Below are 19,105 nucleotides of genomic sequence, written 5' to 3' on the forward strand. Positions count from 1 at the left end.
AATCAAACAGGAAAAATTATTAAAACTCTTTGATCAGATCGTGGAGGTTAATGCTTAAGTATTGAATTTGATGAATACTTGAAAGAGCATGGCATTGTTCCCAGCTGACTCCTCAAGGAACACCACAATTGAATGGTGTATCTAAAAGGAGAAATCGTACTCTATTAGATATGGTACGTAGTATGATGAGCTATACTAATATGCCAATCTCCTTTTGGGGATTTGCATTAGAATCAACTTTGCATATTCTGAATAGGATTCCATTAAAATCAGTATCTTTCACACCTTATGAGATATGGCATGGAAGAAAACCAAGTCTCAAGCATGTTAAGATTTGGGGTTGTCCAGCTTATATCAAAAGCTGAACACTGATAAATTGAACCAGATCAGAAAAAAGGTCGATTTAATGGATATCCAAAAGAGAGTTTTGGATATTATTTTTATTTGCCTACATCACAAAAGTTTGTGGTAAGTAGAGATGCCACATTTCTTGAACAACAGTTTGTTTAAGAAGGAGCAAAGAAAGGCAAATAGAGTTAGAATTGAAGAATTCTGACCAACCAACAGATCTGATGGATATAGATCCATCTAGTCAACCTACACCTATTGATGAAGCATCTACAGCTATTCCTCACAGATCAACCAGGATATCTCACCCACCAGTGAGATATGGTTTTCTTCTTGAAGATGAACAAGAGTTGTTTACTAATGAAGAAGTAGATCTTGGAGATCACTTACCTATGAAGAAGCTATATCATATATAGACTATTCAAAATGGATTGATGTTATGAAATCCGAAATTGATTCCATGTATAAGAATAAAGTTTGGGATCTTGTTGACCCACCTGAAGGTAATGTATCTATAGGGAATAAATAGATTTTCAAGAAGAAAATTGGTTCTGATAGAAAGGTAGAGACCTATAAAGTAAGGCTAGTAGTGAAAGGGTTTCGCCAAAGGCAAGGAATCGACTATGAGGAGACTTTCTCGCCTGTTGCCATGCTTAAGTCAATTAGGATGCTATTAGCAATAGATGCATACTATGATTATGAGATTTAGTAGATGGATGTCAAAATAGCTTTCCTCAATGGATTCATTGAAGAAAACATTTTCACAGAACAACCTAGGGGTTTTGAATCGTAAGATGGTTCCAAAGTATGCAAGCTAAAGCGATCCATTTATGGGTTAAAACAAGCTTCGAGGAGTTGGAACATTCATTTTGATGAAGCCATTAAGTCATTTGGTTTTATCAAAAATGAGGAGGAGCCATGTTCATATAAGAAGGTTAGTGATAGTGCTATCACATTCCTTGTCCTATATGAGGATGACATTTTGCTGATAGGTAATGACATAGGTATGTTGACAGTTGTAAAGGTATGGTTGTCAAATACATTCTCCATGAAAGACTTAGGGGAGGCAACCTATATTTTTGGGATTCACATCTATAGAGATAGAGCAAAAAGAATAATTAGTTTATCCCAAAGTCTATACTTGGAAAAGGTGTTAAAGAGGTTTAACATGCTTGATTCCAAGAGAGGATTATTACCAGTGAGACATGGCATTGACTTTTCCAAAGAGATGTCTCCAAATACACCTGAAGAAAGAGATAAAATAGCCAGGATTCCATATGCTTCGGCTATTGGAAGTTTGATATATGCAAAGATGTGTACTAGGCCGAATATCACTTATGCTGTTAGTTTGACTAGAAGGTTTCAATCTAATCCAGATTTGGAACACTGGATAGCTGTCAAGAATATCCTTAAGTACTTGAGAAGAACTAAGGATTTATTCTTGATTTATGGAGGTGGTGACTTGCAATTGGATGGTTATACTGATTCTAATTTTCAATCAGATATCAATGATAGAAAGTCTACCTCTGGGTTTGTGTTCATTTGTAATGGAGGTGCAGTCAGTTGAAAGAGTTCCAAACAGAGTATGACTACTGATTCCACTATAGAGGCTGAGTATATTACTGCAATATATACTGCAAAAATAGGCTGTTTTGGATATAAGGAACCCTGGTCTCACCAGAAATCCAAACACATAGAAAGGCGCTACCACATTGTCAGAGAGATAGTTGGGCAAGGCGATGTAGCCAAGCAGAAAATAACATCAGCTAAAAATCTAGCTGATCCATTCACTAAGCCTAAGTTACAAGCTCAGTTAGACCGACATCTTGAGAAGATGGATCTAAGGTATTGTAATGAATGGCTCTAGTGCTAGTGGGAGATTTTTAGTAGTATGCCCTAGAGCATATCATTTAGTATGTATCTTGTACACGTTTTATTAATAAAAGGCATTTTCACTTTTCTATTTACATAATATATTTATGTGTAATAGAAAAGGTCCATTGATATTTTGTTAGAAATTCTATTGTTAAGTTGTTAAGAATATGAGTGACAGTATTTTAAGCACAAAGTATCATAAATTGGTTCACAATCGAGGATACTTCACAATAAGGACATGACTTATCGTGAAAGATTGTAATCATATTTGTTCCCAAGTTATTTATATGAGATATAAATAAGATGGAATGGTGAGTCTCATGCCATATAACAAACGTGATAGGCATTTAAGCATGATAAGTAGGCCGAACCAGTGACATTTATGAAAAGCACATGGAGTTTACTCTTGTCAATGCATTATCATAAATCATATCAGTGCATATAATCTTTAGACCTGAGATAGCACAGTTATTTTGTATATAGGTTATTTGAGTTTGATATTGCTTTCATACTTGTACTGTGTATGGGCATATGGGTATGTGTTAGCTTTTACTAGTTATATATGGAGGTAGGTGTTGATCAAGATGGAATCTCTTACCCTAAGTAAATAGGGATAACATCCTATGTTCATTTCATTGTTCTTGATGTTTCAAGTTTTTGGGTAGGATAGATAGATTTAATCAGAATAGAGTTTCTAATAAGAAAATCTTCTTAATCAAGAATTAGAATTAAAAGAGAACATAATATTCATAGCAAATGGAGTTTGACATAAACCATGACTTTAGCTCGACTTGGGATTTTGTAACAGAGAGATTCTAGTGCATGGTAACATATGATTAAAGGTTCATTTAAGGTATTCCTTATTACTAATTGGGTGGCCATGGCATGCTATGCTAGGTGTTAACCATGGTCTATGAGGTGCCTAAAATGATTTAGAGAAATCATTTATGATAAGAAAGAGTTCTGATTATATTAAGAGTTAATATCATATCTCATTGCCAATTAGTGATGAGCCTAGTGAGTCACACACATACACAAGTAATCACCAAGTTAAATGTGATTTAATTAATTAGTTAAAGAGTTTAATTGATTAATTAAGTAGGTTTGGTTTGCAATTAGATTGCAAAGTCCCTATCATGGCTTAAAATCAAATCTAGGTTATTGGATGTATAATATAAGTTAAATTTATATTTAAAGTGTTTAAATATGAATTTAATTATGAGAAATTAATTAATAGAGATTAATTAATTAATTTATATTTGATATAAATTGATTAGAAGAGGAGAAATAATTATTTTAGGTTGAGAACTCAAAATTACAACACAAGGGTAATTTGGTCATTTCACAGGGTGACATGTCGCGCCATGAGATGGTGACACATGGCACCATATAAGCTTGCCATTTGTCTTCTACTCATGTAAGATGATCAAAGTCAAGATTAAACCTAGCTTTGACACTTGGCTTAATGTGATTAGGTCAATTAAAATTAAGGTGCAATCAGAAGATGTCATGTGGCAAGGGTTTTAAGTGATGACCTAATTATATAATGTGATGTTATGAAAGAATGATTGTAACACCCCTATGTTCGGTAGTGCGTTCTACTGTTCTGGAGATCAGTGTTGTCCGGACAGCCAGAATGCCTAGAACTACACTTAGATATTGATGAGGAGACATAAAATAATGAAATACAAGAAAAACAAAGGAAAACTAATAGCAATGAAATGTAACCAAGTTGAACGAGCCGAGAACCCTAGCGATGGGTGACCACACCAGGAAGTTGCGGCGTGGACCGTTGACTAGCCTTAGACTACGGGGAACCCTGGAAAGTATTTTTAAGACTTAAATAAACATCTATTGAAGCATTAATATCATTAGAAATATCAAAAAAAAATTAATTAATTAGTACAAAGAAAATTGAGAAAACGACAAAACGACAAAACTCGGTGTTACCGAAAAATCGGGAATGTAACCCGAACAGGGGTATTGTGGTCATATAACACCCCGAGTTGTCTTTTGACCTAAATTTCCATTAAAAAAAATGATAGTACATTTGAAAAATGTCATGAAAAATTAAAATAGTGGTACATAATTTAAAAAGCAAAAGTTAGGAGGAAAATGTGGGAAATTGACAATTTTAGAATAAACAAACATTAAAATGTTAATAGTGCTCCACTAACTCCACCTAAGTGGACCATTAAGCAGAATTGTGGCTGAAATTAACTTCATCTTCAACCTTGGACAAACAGCCGAAACATCTTAGGAGAGAAACCTCCATGGCCGAAGCTTCCAAGCTCCAAGCAAGCTTCACTCTTCCATCTTCAAGCCATGATCCTTATATTTTCCTTCACTAAAGTTGTTCTACACAACTTGGGTAGTAGATAGGCAGCAAGAAAATTAAGTTTTGGTGAGGTTTTGTAGAATTTCAAAAGTGGTAAGTATGTATTTTTAATTATTATTTCATTAAACTTTGAATGGGTGTTGTGGGCAGTTGATTTGTGGAAGGATTTTTGAAGTTTGATGAGTTAATGGAGAGGTACATTTTGAAAGCCATGGAACTTCAATAAGAACAGTTTATACTTGCATGTAAATAGTGGTTTGAATGATGATTTTGATGTTTGATTGTATTGTACTTGAATTCCATGTGTAAGGTATGATTTGGAAGCTTAAAAAGTGAAAATGGCAATTGATGGATATGTGTAAACTTGTGGCAGCCTTATGAAGAAGATCAAAATGTGTTGTTTCATGGTTTGGTTTATGGAATTATATTGTTGAATTATGTTGTTATGGATGGCAGCATGTATGTGTGTATAAAGGTTTGAATTTGGACATGTAAATGAGGTGCATTCATGTGTTTAATTGTTGTAATTGGACTTGGAAAATTCTGGGTTATAGTGTGCATATTGAGAATGGTTATAAGTTGCCAAAAATGACCAAAAATGAGTTGCTAAATGTGTTAATGTTATGGTACAAACCAAAATTGGCATGGAAGAGTGGCTTGGTAGGCATGGAAGAGTGGGATGTGTAATTGGTAAAGGGTGAGCAATATACAATAGGGCAGTGTATGTTTTGGCTTAGAACCTTAAGTGTGTGGCTCCAATTGGTATGAGACCAATTGGAGGTAAAACTAGGCACAAAATGTGCCAACTTTCATGAAGGAAGCTTACCAAAATTCTGCTTAGAAGGTGACTTGAAAAATGACCAAATCCGGATTAGTGCTTTGAAAGCCTGAAAATTGACCATTTGGGCAGCAGTTGGTATTTTGGCCATAACTCACTCAAATCAGGTCCAATTGACCTAAAATTTTTACCATGAATATTTTAGACATATATATACAATTATTATGAAGACACCAAAGCCCAGAAATGACTAGAACCAAGCCAAATAGCTTGCACAAGTTCAGGTCCAAAAACTGGCCGAACCAAAAGTGACCTAAAAATGACCTAAAGCTACAATTTTGGTACATTCTGTCCAGCATTGGTAGATTGACCATAACTTGGTTTACACAACTCATAATGACTTGAAATTTTGCCCTGCTCGCAATAAGACATAGACCTACAAGTTTGTAGTTTGAACCAAAACCCGAAAACTGAGGGAATTAGATCGTCCTGCTAGGTCAAATTAGTATACCGAAATCTGAAAAATTACAATAAAATGCAACATACTTGGAAAATAATTTGGTAACATGTACCAATACTAAAAGGCTACAAATGTGATATATTGGTAACATTAAAACCTAATTCTCCTAGAGTGCATCGAGGGTCAACATTTTAGGTTGACTAAGGAAAATAATATAATTCAATAAATTAAATAATGAACCTTATTGTTAGAGACAGTTATCAGAGGTTTGTGTACAACAGTTATTTCTTTTGACTTTTCAATGAAAATAAATTATGATAATTTTTGTATATCATTGTTTTAAATTGTGAAAAATTGTTTGAATGATATTTGATGGATACTTATTGATTGAAAAGCATTGTAAATGGTTTGAAACCATAGCTATCATGTATATTGATTGAATTTCTCACTAGCTTATCTAGTGGGATGAATTGAATTTCCTCTCTGGCTGAAGTGTTGAAGTGTGTGCCTGTTGAGGACGAATAGAATGAGTACTCATATTATTGCTAGCTAGTTATGTTATTCCTCACTAGCCATCAGCTTTTGGGATGAATTGAATTCCTCACTAGCCATCATCTTTTGGGATGAATTGAACTTTGGCAACATGATTAAGCTGTGTGTGTATGATTTATTGATATTTATTGTGATATTGTGAAATGGAGTTTAAATTCTTTATGACATTCACTGTCTTTGAATTTAACTATGGTTTTAAGTATCCATTATTTATATGACTTATGATTTGTGATTTAAAGTTGTATTTTGTTAATGTTGTGCACCACTGAGACATTGGCTCAGCGATAGCTTTTCATTATTATTGTAGGTAGACTGACTGACAGGGCAGCAGATTAGGCTACCAGTGCTTCAGTGAGAGTTCATTGGGTATATTGAGTATACCATATTTTGTATTTTGTATTGTAATGTATGTTCACTGTATGTATATATTGTTCTTAGTTTCGAGTAGTTGTAAATTAAAATTGTACAATAAAGTTGTAAACTAGATTTGTAAATTATTTTTGTTTGTAAATATTGTGATATATTTCTTTTATCTCAGCTTTTGAAAACACTAGAAAATTTTTGTGGATTCGAGTTGGCAAATGTTGAGAAACTTATTGTGTTGATTGAATATTGGAGTGTGGGGGTTGAACCAAATATTTGAAGTGTTTTTTTTTTTTTTATAGGTTTTTGAAGAACTATTTTATTTAAAATGCAGAGGGCACTCTACCAAAATTTTTGCAGAAATTGTTAATTATTCAAATGTGTTAACTGTTTCACTCCAGTTCAAAAAAAATTTTAACTCCTGTAAATAGTGCTCACCACTATAAAAAGAAGTAAGAAAAGTTTTAAAATCTCTTGTAGTGTATTTAATGGGTTATCAGGAGACGAAGTTGGTAATTCATTAGGTATATTACGAGATCATGTTATGCCTTACGGAGGGGTAGGGTGTGACAATGATAAAACAATTAGATTATTCTCTCATATGTGCTGCCACCTCTAAGTCTCTTTTCCTCTCTTCTTCTTCATCTCTCATCAATTTAAAGAGAGTTGCCCATATTCTCTTAAATTAAAATTGTCAGAAATTGTTTCTAGTGTCCAATATACATTTACAACCACTCTAAAGGCAAATCCGTATTTTCTAATTAGTTGGCAAGGCTTTAGACGCTGTTCAAGGGGCTGCCATTGGTGATCTTGGTGTGGACAAACTAGAGGGATAATATTTAGGGTCCCAGGTGCTTCCCTAAGGTACCAAACACATCTACAGTGCGTCAAAAGTTTAGTACACATGTTCTTGAATTAATCTAGGATTCTAATAAATCAATTTGTTCATTCTAAAATCTTAAATGGAAAATATAGATCCAAATACATATTAAAAATGTTTTAAAATGCAATTGAACATTGAAATCAATAGGTAAAAAATGAATCTTGCATAATGCATGAGACCCTAGAAGAAAATTTTTGAATTCAATATTCTAATCTAATAATTTTCATGCTTCCACTCCTATATCTATATCTTGTTATTTAGATGTTGATGATGCTCATAGTTCATCTACAGCTTGGGTTTTAGATACTGGTGTAGTTCTCACATTTCTTTTGATATGCAGGAACTAACAAACAGTAGCAGCTTGAATTTTCGAGATGTTAGACTTCGGATTGGCGATGGCTCAACTGTTGAAGCTTTAGCCATAGGATCTAAATCTTTTTACTTGTATGGATATGTTTTATGTTTGAATAATATCTTAAATGTACCTGATACTTTTAAGAACATCATTTCTATATCTAGTTTGACTAGAAATGGATATGAATTTCAATTCATAGATGATGTTTGCAATATTTATTTTGGAAATAAATATGTTGGCTCGGGTTATATGCACGATGGTCTTTATTATTTGGATAACAATGATAAACACAATATGAATGCAAGTGATCTAAATGAATGCAATGCCATGATGAAAATCAACTAAAGTTTAAAATATATTTGGCACCTAAGGTTAGGTCATGTTGCAGAAGATAGGATTGCAAAGCTGGAGAAAATGGGGATTTTATTCTCATTGGGTTCTAAACCTACTCCAACTTATGAATCCTGCCTTTAGGGCAAATGACTAGATCACCCTTTGTTGGACAAGGGCTAAGAGCTGAAAATATTTTAGAGCTAATACATAGTGATGTATGTGGCCTATTTAGAGAAATGCCTAGAGGTGGTTTTCATTATTTTATTACCTTTACTGATGACAAATCATGGTTTGGGTATTTGTATTTGATGAAATACAAACATGAATCCTTTGAAAAGTTTAAAGAATTTAAATCTGAAGTAGAAAATCAAATAGGAAAAAGTATTAAAGCTCTTCGATCAGATCGTGGAGGTGAATACTTGAATACTGAATTTGATGAATACTTGAAAGAGCATGTCATTGATTCCTAGCTGACTCCTCTAGGAACACCACAACTGAATGGTGTATTTGAAAGGAGAAATTATACCTTATTAGATATGGTACGTAGCATAATGAGCTATACTAATATGCCAATCTCCTTTTGGGGATTTACATTAGAATCAGCTTTGCATATTCTGAATAGCATTCCATCAAAATCAGTATCTTCCACACCTTATGAGATATGGCATGGAAGAAAACCAAGTCTTAAGCATGTTAAGATTTAGGGTTGTCCAGCTTATATCAAAAAGCTAAACTCTAATAAATTAGAAACCAAATCAGAAAAAGGTCGATTTGTTGGATATCCAAAAGAGAGTTTTGGATATTATTTTTATTTACCTACATCACAAAAGGTTATGGTAAGTAGAGATGCCATATTTCTTGAACAACAGTTTGTTCAAGAAGGAGGCAAAGGAAGGCAAATGGAGTTAGAATTGGAGAATTCTGACCAACCAATAGATCAGATGGATATAGATCCATCTAGTCAACCTACAACTATTAATGAAGCATCTACAGCTATTCCTCGTAGATCAACCAGGATATCTCACCCACCAATGAGAAATGGTTTTCTTCATAAAGATGAACAAGAGTTGTTTACTAATGAAGAAGTAGATCATGGAGATAATTCACTTACCTATGAAGAAACTATATCAGATATAGACTCTTCAAAATGGATTGATGCTATGAAATTCGAAATTGATTCCATGTATAAGAATCAAGTTTGGGATCTTGTTGATCCACCTGAAGGTATTGTATCTATAGGGAATAAATGGATTTTCAAGAAGAAAATTGGTTCTGATGGAAAGGTAGAGACCTATAAAGTAAGGCTAGTAGCAAAAGTGTTTCGCCAAAAGCAAGGAATCGACTATGAGGAGACTTTCTCGCCTGTTGCCATACTTAAGTCAATTAGGATGCTATTAGTAATAGATATATACTATGATTATGAGATTTGGTAGATGGATGTTAAAATAGCTTTTCTCAATGGATACATTGAAGAAAACATTTTCATGGAATAACCTAGGGATTTTGAATCCCAAGATGGTTCCAAAGTATGCAAGCTAAAGCGATCCATTTATGGGTTAAAACAAGCTTCGAGGAGTTGGAACATTCGTTTTGATGAAGCCATTAAGTCATTTGGTTTTATCAAAAATGAGGATGAGCCATGTGTATGTAAGAAGGTTAGTGATAGTGCTATCATATTCCTTGTCTTATATAAGGATTACATTTTATTGATGGGTAATGACATAGGTATGTTGATAGCTGTAAAGGTATAGTTGTCAAATACATTCTCCATGAAAGACTTAGGAGAGGCAACCTATATTCTTAGTATTCGCATCTATAGAGATAGAGCAAAAAGAATATTTAGTTTATCCCAAAGTCTATACTTGGAAAAGGTGTTAAAAAGGTTTAACATGCTTGATTCCGAGAGAGGATAGTTACCAGTGAGACATGGTATCCACTTTTCCAAAGAGATGTCTCCAAAGACACCTGAAGAAAGAGATAAAATGGCCAGAATTCCACATGCTTTGGCTATTGGAAGTTTGATGTATGCAATGATGTCTACTAGGCCGAATATCATATATGTTGTTTGTTTGACTAGCAGGTTTCAATCTAATCTAGGTTTGGAACACTGGATAGCTGTCAAGAATATTCTTAAGTGCTTCAGAAGAACTAAGGATTTATTCTTGATTTATAGAGGTGGTGACTTGCAATTGGATGGTTATATTGATTCTGATTTTCAATCAGATATCAATGATAAAAAGTTTAGCTCTAGGTTTGTGTTCATTTGTAATTGAGGTGCAGTCAGTTGAAAGAGTTCCAAACAGAGTATGACTACTGATTCCACTGCAGAGGCTGAGTATATTACTGCATCAGATGCTACAAAAAGAGGCTGTTTTGGATATAAGGAACCCTGGTCTCACTAGAAATCCAAACACATGGAAAGGCACTACCACATTATCAGAGAGATAGTTGGGCAAGGCGATGTAGCCAAGCAGAAAATAACATCAGCTGAAAATCCAGCTGATCCATTCACTAAGCCTAAGTTACAAGCTCAATTAGACCGACATCTTGAGAAGATGGATCTTAGGTATTGTAATGAATGGCTCTAACGCTAGTGGGAGATTGTTAGTAGTATGCCCTAGAGCATATCATTTAGTATGTATCTTGTGCATGTTTTATTAATAAAAGGCATTTTCACTTTTCCATTTACATAATATATTTATGTGTAATAGAAAAGGTCCATTAATATTTTGTTAGAAATTCTATTCTTAAGTTGTTAAGAATATGAGTGACAATATTCTAGCACAATGTATCATAAATTGGTTCACAATCGATGATACTTCACAATAAGGACATGACTTATCCAGAAAGATTGTAATCATGTTTGTTCCCGAGTTATTTATATGAGATGTAAATAAGATGGAATGGTGAGTCTCATGCCATATAACAAACATGATAGGCACTTAAGCATGGTAAGTAGGCCGAACCAGTGACATTTATGACAAGCACATGGAGTTTACTCTTGTCAATGCTTTATCATAAATCATATCAGTGCATATAATTTTTAGATCTGAGATAGCACAATTATCTTGTATATAGGTTATTTGAGTTTGATACTGCTTTCATACTTGTATTGTGTATGGGTATATGAGCATTTGTTGGCTCCTACTAGTTATATATGCAGGTAGGTGTTGATTAAGATGTAATTTATTACCCTAAGTAAATAGGGATAACATCCTATGTTCATTTAATTGTTCTTGATGTTTCATGTTCCTAACCAGGATAAATAGATTTAATCGGAATAGAGTTTCTGATGAGAAAATCTTTTTAATCAAGAATTGGAATTAAAAGAGAACATAATATTCATAGCAAATGGAGTTTGACATAAACCATGACTTCAGCCTAAATTGGGATTTCATAACAGAGAGATTCTAGTGCATGGTAACATTTGATTAAAGGTTCATTTAAGGTATTCCTTATTACTAATTAGGTGGCCATGGCATGCTATGCTAGGTGTTAACTATTGTGACACCCCTTACCCGTCTATAGTGTAGCCGAGCAAGATATACCACTCAGTGTGCCAGAGCACCAATTCATGTTTCAATTACAATTTATCCCTTTTAATTCATTTATTTTCAATTTTTGACAAATCTAAATTTTTGTGCAAATTTTATAGAAAATCCGACAGAGTGCCGGCTGTAAATTGGAAAAACAGTTCTTCTGAACCTGTTTAAAAACACTTCCTTAAATTTCTTGCATCTCTCTGCCTCATTAGGGACTATTTCCCGCTTATAGCGGCTCAGTCTGACAAATTCTCTTTCATATTCAGCCACTGTCAGCTGTCTCTGGCGTAGAGTAATAAACTCCCTTCTCTTCTCTTCCAGGTATACACTGCCCACATACTTCTTTCTGAACTCAGTGAGAAAGAAATCCCAAGTTATTTGTTATGGTGGCACCTCACTAGTTACTGTATCCCATCACTGATATGCATCATCCTGAAGTAGGGACACAGCACCCACCAGGTTCTGTTCGGGGGTGCAGTTTAGCTGTTTCAGCACTCTGATGGTTCTATCCAACCAGTTTTCTACGGTCATGGGATCATCCTCCCTCTTCCCAAAGAAGTCTACAACCCCATACTTTCGCAGTTTCTCCAGATGGGACTTCTGTGGTGCTGGTGGAGGTTGTGGCTGTGGTTGTGGTGGTAGAATTGCTCCCATCATTTGCCGGTAGAATTCATCATTTGCTGAAATAGAGCAAACTGAGGTTGGGCAGGTGCCTCAGCTGCTGGTGGAGCAGATTCTCCTCGCCTTTGATTCACCACAGGTGGAGCACGACTCTCCACCTCTTCATCAACTGCTCTTTGCGAAGCAGGATCCATATCCTATTCAAAATAAGAAAACAAACAGATCTGCATCAGTGTCACCTCAACACTTATAAATGCAATGCAATGGTATGCACTCTATCTAGGCCCAGAAACACCTAAACCGATGCTCTGATACCACTAAATGTAACACCCCTCACCTGTCTACAGTATAGCCGAGCAGGGTGTGCTACACGGCATGCCGGAACACTTACTCTGTGATTATCTCATTTCCTGAGCTCTATTTGATTTTAAGAAGTCTCTTATGTTATATTCATATCATGCTGATACTATTTTCATACTTTAATAAAATCAATATTTCAAAAATGGTAATAAAAATTTGGCAAGGTACAGTCTGTATTTCGAACAACCTGTCCTTCCAAACCTGTTGAAAATAGTTTAATATGATAATATCAAAATCTCAAATATTTCATAGTCTCTATTTCTCAGTAAAGTCAATAGACTTTTATAGTCATTAAACAGTTCCATAATACAGTCCATAATAATTTAAATGTATCTAGAAAATCTCCATGTTATTTCATATGTACAAAATATTACAAACTTTAGAGCTTTCATAACATTATAAAATACAGGGTCGAATTTCAAAAATACAACAAAAGTACAAAATACAAGATATCCTAAGTCCTACCATGTATGCAATGCAGTGCAGATGACTCTGGACTCCTATGCAGATCTGATATCTTACCCGATCGTAGGTCTGCTGGGCTCCCCAGCTGTGTCTCTAATACCTACGGTTACAAAAGTAACGCGCTAAGCAATTTTGCTTAGTAGTGCCAAATATAAAGAAATATACACTAAAATAAAGTAATTGAATTTATGACATCGGTATTCTTTACAATTGTTGATTCTACCTTTATTTGCTAACATTTTAATATTTGCTAATTTTTGGTAGTGCTGTATGTCAGTAGACTGGATTTAGCTATTTGAATTTAATAGTACTTGAATTACTACTCGTGTAGCCTATATACTGACCAGACTGGATAAACGGATATACTGGCACTAGATACCTAGTACCTCGGGCCGTCACACCATTGATCACAAAGTGTCTCCTGGTGTGCAACAGTGGCTAAAAAGCCATATAGTCAATCTCGTGATAAGCCAAGTATAAATACACAATATGTATAGTCGTAGGCTATTAAAGTCACAGTGCGGCATAATAAGCCGTAAAAACACAGTATGGCATGAAGCCATTTACAGAACAGCTCTCAAAATCCTATTGGCATACTAACCTATCCAAACTAGTCAACTAGGCAAACTAGGGCACATTATAAATTAATTGTTTAATTCATCAATTTTTTTGAGTTTACTAGCTATTATGTAATTCATAAGTCAATGCATATGTTGACCTTTTTAGGTACTATGGATAAGTTGTTTCTAGCATTAACATGTCACATATTGGAATTTAATATGCTGCCAATATAGTGCAATTTATCATTTTTATAAGTTGGCATTCATTGTCAAATTGCTTCAACCATCACTGTATGTAAATGTGAAATTCTCAATTTTTGGTGTGCTAGATTTGTCTAGCTTAAAGTCCTATTTCTCTTGGTTTTTAGCTTCTGGTCAAAGAAGCAAAATTGTAGCTCTATGTCTTATTGCACTCGGGGCAAAATTTCAGGTCATTCTGAGTTGTATAGACCAAGATATGGTCAATTTACTAAAGCTGGACAGATTGCACCTTTAGTGCAAAATTTCATCAATTTTAGGTCACTTTTAGTTCTGGCAGTTTTGGTACCCGAATTTGTGCAAGCTATTTGACTTGGTTCTGGTCATTTCTGGGATTTAGTGTCTTCATAAGAATTGTAGCTCTATGTCTAAGCTATCCATGGTAAAAATTTCAGATGAATTGGACCTATTTTGAGTGAGTTATGGTCATCCTAATGATTACTGTTCATACGGTCAAAAATCTGGGTTGCAAGGTTGCCATTCCGGATTTGGTCATTTTTAAGGTCAGTTTCTAGGCAGAATTTTGACAACATTTCTACTTGAAAGTTGGCCTATTTGGTGTCTATTTTCACCCCCCATTGGCCTCATACCAATTGGGTTCACAGTTTGACACTTATGACCTAATTTAGATACTGCCATCAATACACAACCTGCACAAGACACTTACACTTCCAATTTGATATTCTTTCTCCTCCTCATTAATTCAATATTCAATCAATGGCACTTCCATATATATATATATTGTACACAATTCCAGCAAGCATATTGGGTGGAATACTCAAGTGCTCAATGCACACAATTCACCATTCAAGTTCAACATTCACTTCCACCAAAATTCAACATATCTCAATATCAATATTACATATACACTTTAATATACTCATTCTTCAATATCAATTACACATGCTACTCACAATTTAACACTATCATATTTCATTAATAAACTTCATATTCACACACAAATTCATGATATTATAGGCTGTCAAACATGGCAGTTTGCCAAAGCATCAAGGTCCCATTTCAAACCCTTAATTCAAGCACTAACATGCACGTACTTAGATTTTAAATTACTACATCTTCCATTTGAGTTAATCAACCATAATTTCCATCCATTAGAGGTAAGAAAAACTCAAATACAACAAATATTCATGGCTTCCGAAAATGGACAATTACATATCTCACTATTCTTTTCATTTTTCTTCACCAAAATACTCACCTCAACATAAACATAAGGTTTACTAAAGCAAGGGAGAGGTTTTGGACACTTATAACTTTTGGAGCTTATCAAAAGTTCACCAAATCTTGTTTTTCTTATTTCCAATATCTTCCCCAAGATAAGTATGCAAGCTTTAATGAAGGAATCAAGTGGAAATGATGGCTTGATCATGCACCAATGAAGCTTGCATGTGGGGCAGCAATGGTGGTTTCCATGGTGAATTTCATTTCGGCAAGATGAAGTTGGATGAAGAAAAAGACGATAATGAGCACAATCTGCTGTCCCAAGGCTTGTTTTGGTGTCCCAATATTCAAGTTAGTGGAGCACTAAGCAATAGTTTAATGGTTAATTAGTTAAATTTTCCTTATTTGCCCATTTATCTCAATTCTTTTATTATTTACATATTGTATCCCATTTTAATTTTTCATGACATTTCCTAAGTGCAATATCATTTATTTTTAATGGGCATTGAGGTCGAAAGGCAACTCTTGGTGTCAAATGACCAAAATGCCCCACTTCGAATTATATTCCCGATTTTTCGATAACACCGATTTTTGTTTGTTTCTCGATTTTTCATTTTTCTTTGTACTAATTTGTTAACTTTTCTTTGATAATTCTAGTGTCAATTATATTTCAATAAACCTTTACTTACATCCCAAAATTTAATTTTGAGGGTTCCCCGTGGTCCTGGGGTCAGCAACGGCCTTCCCGGTGCGGTCACCCATCGCTGCGGTGTCGGCTCGTTTAACTTAGCTTCATTTTCTCTCTCTTTCATTTTTCTTTGATTTTTCTTGTATTTTCTTTTTATTTATTTCATCATTATATGTCTGTTCACTATCACCGAAGTGTAGTTCCAGACATCCTGACTTGCCTGGACTGATATTTGGCCACTGGAGCAACAGAACGTACAGAACATGTACAGTGGGGATGTTACAACTATGGTCTATGAGATGCCTAAAATGATTTAGAGAAATCATTTATGGTAAGAAAGAGTTCTGATGATATTAAGAGTTAATATCATATCTCATTGCTAATTAGTGATGAGCCTAGTGAGTCACACACATACACAAGTAATCACCAAGTTAAATGTGATTTAATTAATTAGTTAAAGAGTTTAATTGATTAATTAAATAGGTTTGGTTTGCAATTAGATTGCAAAGTCCCTAGCATGGCTTGAAACCAAATCTAGGTTATTTGATATATAGTATAAGTTAAAGTTATATTTAAAGTGTTTAAATATGAATTTAATTATGAGAAATTAATTAATAAAGATTAATTAATTAATTTATATTTGTTATAAATTGATTAGAAGAGGAGAAATAATTATTTTGGGTTGAGAACTCAAAATTACAACACAAGGGTAATTTGGTCATTCCACAGGGTGACATGTCGCACCATGAGATGGTGACACATGGCACCACATAAGCTTGCCATTTGTCTTCCACTCATGTAAGATGATCAAAGTCAAGATTAAACCTAGCTTTAACACTTGGCTTAATGTGATTAGGTCAATTAAAATTAAGGTGCAATCAGAAGATGACACGTGGTAAGGGTTTTAAGTGATGACCTAATTATATAATGTGATGTTGTGAAAGAATGATAAAACAATTTGATTATTCTCTCATATGTACCGCCCCCTCTCTTCCTCTCTTCTTCTTTATCTCTCATCAATTTAAAGAGAGTTGCCCATATTCTCTTAAACTAAAATTGCCAGAAATTGTTTCTAGTGTCCAATATACATCTATAACTTTTCTAAAGGTAAATCCCTATTTTCTAATTGGTTGGCAAGGCTTTAGACATTGCTCAAGGGGCTGCAATTGGTGATCTTGGTGTGGAAAAACTAGAGGGACAATATTTGGGGTCCTAAGTGCTTCCCTAAGGTACCAAACACATCTACAGTGCATCAAAAGTTTAGTGCACATGTTCTTGAATTAATCTAGGGTTCTAATGAATCAATTTGTTAATTCTAAAATCTTAAATGGCAAATATAGATCCAAATACATATGAAAAATGTTTTAAAATGCAATTAAACATTGAAATCAATAGGTAAAAATTGAATCTTGCATAATGCATGAGACCCTAGAAGAAAATTTTTGAATTCAATGTTCTAATCTAATAATTTTCATGCTTTCGCTCCTACATCTATATCTTATTTTTTAGATTTTGATGATGCTCATAGTTCATCTATAGCTTGGGTTTTAGATACTGGTGTCAGTTCTCACATTTCTTATGATGTGCAGGAACTAACAAACGATGAGCGACTTGCTCGAGATGTTAGACTCCGGATTGGTAATGGCTCAACTGTTGAAGCTTTAGCCATAGGATCTAAATCCTTTTACATGTCTAGACATATTTTGTGTTTGAATAATAACTTATATGTACTTAATGCTTTTAAGAGCATCATTTCTATATCTAGTTTGACTAGAAATGGATATGAATTTCTATTCACAGATGATGTTTACAATATTTATTTTGAAAATAAATATGCTGGCTCGGGTTTTTTGCATGATGGTCTTTATTATATCAATAATAATGATAAACACAATATAAATGCAAGTGATCTAAATGAATGCAATGCCATGATGAAAATCAACTCAAGTTTAAAATATATTTGGCACTTAAGGTTCGGTCATGTTGCAGAAGATAGGATTGCAAAGCTGGAGAAAATGGGGATTTTATCCTCATTGAGTTCTGAACCTACTCCAACTTATGAATCCTGCCTTCAGGGCAAAATGACTAGATCACCCTTTATTGGACAAGGGCTAAGAGCTAAAAATATTTTGGGGCTAATACATAGTGATGTATGTGGCCTATTTAGAGAAATGGCTAGAGGTGGTTTTCATTATTTTATTACCTTTACTGATGACAAATCAAGGTTTGGGTATTTGTATTTGATGAAATACAAACATGAATCCTTTGAAAAGTTCAAAGAATTTAAATCTGAAGTAGAAAATCAAATAAGAAAAAGTATTAAAGCTCTTTGATCAGATCGTGGAGGTGAATACTTGAGTACTGAATTTGATGAATACTTCAAAGAGCATGGCATTGTTTCCTAGCTAACTCCTCCAGGAACACCACAGCTGAATGGTGTATCTGAAAGGAGAAATCGTACCTTATTAGATATGGTACGTAGCATGATGAGCTATACTAATATGCCAATCTCCTTTTGGGGATTTACATTAGAATCAGCTTTGCATATTGTGAATAGGATTCCATCAAAATCAGTATCTTCCACACCTTATGAGATATGGCATGGAAGAAATCCAAGTCTTAAGCATGTTAAGATTTGGGGTTGTCCAACTTATATCAAAAAGCTGAACACTAAAAAATTAGAAACCAGATCAAAAAAAGGTCGATTTGTTGGATATCCAAAAGAGAGTTTTGGATATTATTTTTATTTGCCTACATCACAAAAGGTTGTGGTAAGTAGAGATGCCATATTCCTTGAACAACAGTTTGTTCAAGAAGGAGGCAAAGGAAGGCAAATAGAGTTAGAATTGGAGAATTCTGACCAACCAACAGATCAGATGGATATAGACCCATCTAGTCAACCTATAATTATTAATGAAGCATCTACAACTATTCCTTGTAGATCAACCAGGATATCTCATCCACTAGTGAGATATGGTTTCCTTCATGAAGATGAACATGAGTCATTTACTCATGAAGAAGTAGATCGTGGAGATGATCCACTTACCTATGAAGAAGCTATATCAAATATAGACACTTCAAAATGGATTGTTGTTATGAAATTCAAATTGATTCCATATGTAAGAATCAAGTTTGGGATCTTGTTGA

The sequence above is a fragment of the Hevea brasiliensis genome, chromosome 9 (assembly GCF_030052815.1).
Source record: "Hevea brasiliensis isolate MT/VB/25A 57/8 chromosome 9, ASM3005281v1, whole genome shotgun sequence".
In the NCBI taxonomy this organism is placed as follows: Eukaryota; Viridiplantae; Streptophyta; class Magnoliopsida; order Malpighiales; family Euphorbiaceae; genus Hevea; species Hevea brasiliensis.